General features: G+C 42.7%; 1 pseudogene; it reads right to left on the reverse strand.

The window, feature by feature from the left end:
* Positions 1-2,126: 2,126 nt before the first annotated feature.
* Positions 2,127-6,369, reverse strand: LOC113617040 (UDP-N-acetylglucosamine--peptide N-acetylglucosaminyltransferase 110 kDa subunit pseudogene; annotated as a pseudogene).
* Between the last annotated feature and the right edge of the window lie 146 nt (positions 6,370-6,515).

Raw genomic sequence — 6,515 nt, forward strand, 5'->3', positions numbered from 1 at the left:
CAATTTTATCACCAGGAGAAATAGTTATTATATTTTTAATAGTTTGTGCCATGACTTTTATTTCTCCTTCGTAGTCAGAATCTATGACTCCTGGCATAACAGTTAAACCTTTCATGGTGACACTACTTCTTCCCAATAATAGTCCCATCAAACCCTTGGGTAAAGGTCCACAGATGCCCGTAGAGAGGGCCTGAGGACCCATTTCAGGAGTTAATACTTATCGGGCGGAGGTACTGAGCTCCACTCCTGCGCTTCCTGGTGTTGCTCTGGAGAGCGAGGATATTGTATGTTTTTGTTTTTGGTTAATGTCTGATTGATAATTTGAGGAGGATACACAGACATTGCCCTTATTATTTGTTGGGGCCGGGGAAGGCCCTGGGAAGAGTTTCCCGACAGTGGTGGCCCATCCTTGTGGGCCACTGAGCAACAATCTTGTGCCCAATGTTTTCCCCTATTGCATTTAGGGCATAAACCAGGGATTTTCTGACCATCTGGAGGTTTCTGAGTAGGGAAGGAAGGACTAGGGTTAGAATTAAAAGACCAACATTCTCTAGCAAAAGGACCTGCCTTTCCGCATTTAAAACAAGTCTTTGTTTTCTTTTGATTGTTTTTAAACCCCACTTTAGTTAATGCTGCAGTCACAGCAGCACCCTGTATATAAGTAGGCCCAATGTCTGCACAAAGGTGAATATAATCCTCCAATGTTCCCCGTTTTCTCCAAGGTCGAATCGCAGCCTGACACTCATTATTAGCATTTTCAAAAGCAAGTTGCTTAACTACAATTGTACCAGTGAGTCCGTCCACAATGAGTCTCCCCACCGCCTGTGACAACCTATCTACAAAATCAGCATATGGTTCATCAGGTCCCTGTCTAAGTTTTGAAAGATCTTCAGTTTTGTGTGTAGAAGGACATTTCCTCCAGGCTTGTAATGCCAAATGATTTATTTGAGGATAAGCAACAAAGGGATAAGTTAATTGATCTTGTAAAGAAAGATATTGTCCTTCCCCAATCAGCATATGATAATCAACTGGAATATTATGGGCAGCATTCTTTTCTGCTTGTTCAGCAGCCCGTTCATAAAAATCAAACTTCCATATTAAATAATCTCCACCATTTAAACAAGCTCGTGCAATAGACTTCCAATCAGCGGGGGGAAGAGCTTCTCCTGTCAACCATAGCAGTAGTAAAAGGAGCAGTGGGCCCATATTGAGCACAGGCAGATTTTCAATCTTTCAAAACTTTCAAAGGGAGAGCCTGATGCTCCCTAGTAGCTTGTTGAGGATTATTAGGATCAGGTCTTTCTATGACGGGACAACAGAAAATAGGATCTTCTCCTCGTTTTATTGCTCCTTGTACAGCGCGCTGCAAGGGACTCAGCATTTTTACAGACGTAGATTTTTGAGGAAGACAGTCCTTATTAACCTGCAGCTTTTTCACTGACTTATCTATCACAGCCATTAGAAAATCATCCTCAGGATATTTCTCTCTTTTATGTTTACAAGCCTCATCTGTTAAGTCAAAATGTTCCTCTTCATCTAAACTATTTAAATTAATTAGCTCTTTCGGTTTAGGAAGTGGCGACACAGTAGTTGATAACACAGTCTTTCCTTCTGTCAGAGGCTTATGTTTTTCTGACTTTACATTCAAATCAACACTATCATGAGAAGAATCTAAACATATTTTTATCAGATTCCACAAACTATATGTAACAACAGGAGTATGAGTAGGCCCTCGAGACTCGTAATAATTTTTTAAATCTTCTCCAACTTTCTGCCAGATTTCTACGTCAACAGAGCCGCCATCAGGAAACCAGGGAGATACACCATGGATATGCTGTAAAAATTCAGTCAACAATAAAGTTCAGAAACTTTATTACCCCGAGCTCTAAGCATCAAAAGTAAAACCTGAGCAAATAATCCATACATCTTTGAGCCCTTTTGCCCCATCTTATTTTACTTCTGACTATTGCCTTATGCCTCTATTCGTTTCACTTTTACTGGTGGCCACACATATTTTGCATAAGGATTCTCTTACCTGCACTTTCTTTTTCTTTTAATTGCCTTCACGCTTCAGGTCCCTGTTCGAGTGCCACTTGCCGCGGACCAGCCGGAGAAAGAGGATCTCACCGCCCAGGGTCAGAAGGGAAGGGGTAAGGAACTGAAGTAGCACCGACGGATGGGGTCAGAAGGACCAAGACAACTGATGGTTGCAAGGCAAATTTTATTATGCTACAGTTGCAGATTATATAGACTAGAAATCGGAAGGTTGCCAGATGGTAGTTTACATTATCTACAGACTGTCTCGGCTCAAGGTTAACTTCCCTGGGAGGAAACCCATAAACCCAGAAGCATCAAAAATAACCTGCATGTGCAGTGGGGAGACAGCTTTGCTTGTCTCATTTTACATTCTTTCTGATCTCTGGGCTCTGGTGATTTATCTCCCATGGAATGGAACAAGGAGGGGAACAAGTAGGGACAGTCCCTTCGAGCAGCGGCGGCATGCCTGGCATGTCCTTACCTGCCCTCAAGGCTGACTGCTTCCCACACGTATGTTGCCTTGTTTAAGCCTCAAGCCCTCGATCCTTTGTTGAAATACAATAATTTCATTCCTATGGTTTTCAATACCAAAAACTCAACCTCCAGGAGGGCTAAAGTCTAATTTGTACTCCAAACCAAGTAGCAGTGCAGTTCGCTACTACTGAGACTGAATCCATAAAGACTTCAAGACCACGTCCAGAAGACAAGTTATTATATATAATACCCTAGAAGGTCTGAAACATAATTATCATATACATAGCTGGTCCTTCAGAGCTTTTTACCTATAACATGTTTTTTGATGAAAGTTATTTAATGTACTGGAGATAACTGTGACTTACTGATCAAATATTTGAATACTTATACTTACCTGGGATTTCATTTCTGCTGAAAGAAAAAGGTAGAACAGGACTCACTAAAACAAACAAACAAACATTAGAAATGAAAGTAAAAATCTTAACACACACTATCACTTTTGGAAGCAGCAGAGAGGGGCAGTCAACGGTAAAACACTGGTGAAATAGGTCAAAACTCTAGGCCAAAAATCCATTATTATTATCATCAGTGACAGTACCACAACTGTGCCCTTCAGAATTAATAATCACTCCTAAGAATCTTCATTTGGCACCAGATGATGCGGTTAAGAGAAACACTCTGGGAGGTTTTGAATCAGACTTGGTTTTTTGTTAGCCAAGTTACAGGAGAATTTTTAAAGTGGGGGGAAGGGAAGAAGGAAACGGACCAGGAAAAGAATTTAAGCCATCATCTATAAACCAACAAAGCACTGATAGTTCCGAACATTATGTCAGACACTAAAATGACTGATATAGGCTCAAGTGGTTTACAAAACCTATAAAAAGACTACACCAGCAAAGTCCCCATTTATCTGTAGAGTTCAGAAACTAAAACAAGGAATATTTTAGCTTAAAAGCTTATCTCAAGAGAATCATACACACTTCACATGAATACAAATACCTGAAACCAAACATTTTTAAATGCTCCAATACCCAAAATATAAAGAAAAATATTAATTCAGAAGACTCAATCAATCCATGATAATCACAAAACGGCTGGGCAATCTCTATCTCCCTTCCACACTAACCATCCATCCCATGGAAGACCAAGGGAGATCAGACCTTCCAGACTTACCTTCCAGACCTTCCAGACACCTGGCTGCTGCAAAATTCTATGGAGACTCCTTGTGGAACAGCAGTTTCCCATCTCTTGTGTCTCTCCCTATCGTGATCATGATCATGCAGGAAGCAAGTCTGGCTGTGCTATTTCTTATCATTGTCTGTCACCCATCTGCAGCATGGTATTGTACAGATAAGGAAAAAGTAGTTCCCTTTCCCCCAGAAGGTTGAGGCTCAGGTACAGGGTAATTCTCCTGTGCACACAGTCATTATTTAGGCCGACTCAGTGACTTCAACAGGCTTAATCATGTGATCAGGTTTGTTGCCAGCTGCGTAATGCTCCCACATCTGTAGATAGAGCCGCTCTAGGTCCATTGTGTATTGTTTGGTGTTGAACAGAGGGCTAGATGTTCTCTGCTTCCAGACTTTGCCACGAATTTTCTTCAGGTATTCTAGATCAGTTCCCAGTTTCACAGCTATGTCTTCATATTCTTGTCTATTTTGAGCAATAAGCTCAAGACAGCCTAAACAAGTGAGCTGGGAAGCTGCAACTCGGGAAGCAAGAGTCTCTCCTGGCATAGTCACCACGGGTGTCCCTGACCAAAGGACATCCATCCCTGTGGTGTGTCCATTACAGAGTGGAGTGTCCAAGCAGACATCAGCCAGCTGGCCTCTCCGAACATGTTCCTCTTTAGGAGCAACAGGTGAAAAAATGATACGGTTCTGGGGAAGGCCCATATTTTGTGCATACTGTTGAATATTAGGTTCTCCTACTGCTGGAAAACGCAACAGCCACAGTACACTATTGGGAACACGCTTCAGAATATTTGCCCACATCTGCAAAGTAGATGGGTCAATTTTATATAACTGATTGAAGTTACAGTACACAATGGCATCTTCCGGTAACCCGTACTGAGAACGTGTGGTTACAATAATGGTACGGGGAACCTCCTCTCCAGCGGCAGCCTTAATGTTGATCTGGGTAGTTGCCAGTCCATTGCTAAGACTGAATCCATTAATTGTTATCTGAATTTGTCCTCTGTTAATCATTTCAATAACTGCCTCTGCAATAGTATTCATAGGAATGACAGGCATATTAAGAGCCGTATTACTGCTGTCTGCGTTGTCTCCTCCATCAGGACATTTCATCTTGACAATCTGCACATCTGGGAGACTATCAAGAAATGCTTTGAGGTCGATGCCATTCAGCACAATCCGATTGTCATAAATGTGCCCATTGGACTTAAAATCGATGACTGCCTTCTTCTTCAGGTGAGGGAACATATTAGCATGATCACCAATAAAGAAAGTATGGGGCATATAAGCCAGTTTCTCAGAATACTGCTCAGCAACTTCAGCAGGTGAAGTTTCCTGATCAGTGATGATATAATCCATGAAAAGCATGCCACTGGTCCCAGGGTAGCCCAGCCACATTGCCTGAATAGGAGCTGGCCTGAGAGCAAAGAGTTCATTTCGAGCACCCCTGGTATAACCATTCATATTTACAAGGATGTGTATACCATCTTGATGGATGCGATCAGCTGCTTTCCCATTGCATGGAATCTGAGAAAGATCAATGAAATGATGGGCTTCTGCCATCACCTTCGCTCGGAAGTTTGTGCCATCATCTGGGCTCAGGGCATAACAGAATACCTCAAATTTATCAGGATTGTGCATGCCTGGAATAGACTGCATAAGATGAGAAGTAGGGTGATTCCCAAAGTCAGAACTCACGTATCCTACACGCAGTCGACCATCACTGAGCTTCAAGTCTTTTGGATGTTCGTACGGTGGTTTATGAAGGACACTGATCTCATCCAAGCAGAGGTTCCCATGGCTCTCAGCAATAGCCTTCCTGAAGCCATGAGAAAGAGGATAGAGCATACTATGATGAGGCTGCACAGAAGGCAACCTATTCTTCTCCAGCTGGTCAGCCACAATGCTGACCAACTTCTTCATTCGCTCGTCATAGTCTGTCCAATCACAGACAATCTGCAGGCAATGAGCCAAATCACAATAAGCGTCAGGAAAATCAGGTTCAAGCTTCAGAGCAGTGCGATAAGAAGCAATTGCTTCTGGAATATTCCCTGAATACTTGTGAATGGAAGCCAGATTGCTGTGGGCATCCGCAAGTGCAGGGTTAATCTGAATGGCACGAGTATAACACTGCAAGGCTCCCTGAACATCCTGCATCTCCTTTAGAGTGTCTCCCATGTTACAGTAGGCATCAGCAAAGGTAGGACTGATTCGAACAGCCTCCTTATAATGCATCAGAGCTTCCTGCAGTTTTCCCTGCTGCTGCAATACACTTGCTAAATTTGAATGGGCAACAGCAAACTCTGGGAAGACTTCTAATGCTTTACAATACAAGCGAACTGCCTCTTCAAAGTTTCCCTGGTCTCCTTTGATATTGGCTAGGTTATTCAGAGAGTCTGCATGGGTGGGACACAGCCGCAGAGCTGTATTATAACACTCTTCTGCTTCGGCAACACTGCCCTTCTCTTCCAGAGCGTTGGCTAGGTTGCAGTAAGCATCAGGGAAATGTGGTTGCAATTCAATAGCTCGCCTGTAGGTGTCTACTGCCAGATCCATCAGGCCTTGCTCATAGTATACACAAGCCAGGTTGGCATGTACCACTGCATGATTTGGGCTCAAGCTTAGGGCACAAAGGTAAGCTGCCACAGCTCTGTCAAAAATCCGTGCCTCTTTCAAGACATTTCCTAAATTGATATAAGCATCCAGAAAATTGGGGTCAAGCGTGACAGCCTTTTCAAAGTGATGAATTGCAAGCCAAATCTCCCCTTGTGCATTGAAAACACAGCCAAGATTACTCCAAGCTACTGCAAA

Source organism: Aethalodelphis obliquidens, unplaced genomic scaffold (genome assembly GCF_003676395.1).
Source record: "Aethalodelphis obliquidens isolate GAN/ISIS:26980383/991018 unplaced genomic scaffold, ASM367639v1 scaffold1377, whole genome shotgun sequence".
Lineage (NCBI taxonomy): Eukaryota > Metazoa > Chordata > Mammalia > Artiodactyla > Delphinidae > Aethalodelphis > Aethalodelphis obliquidens.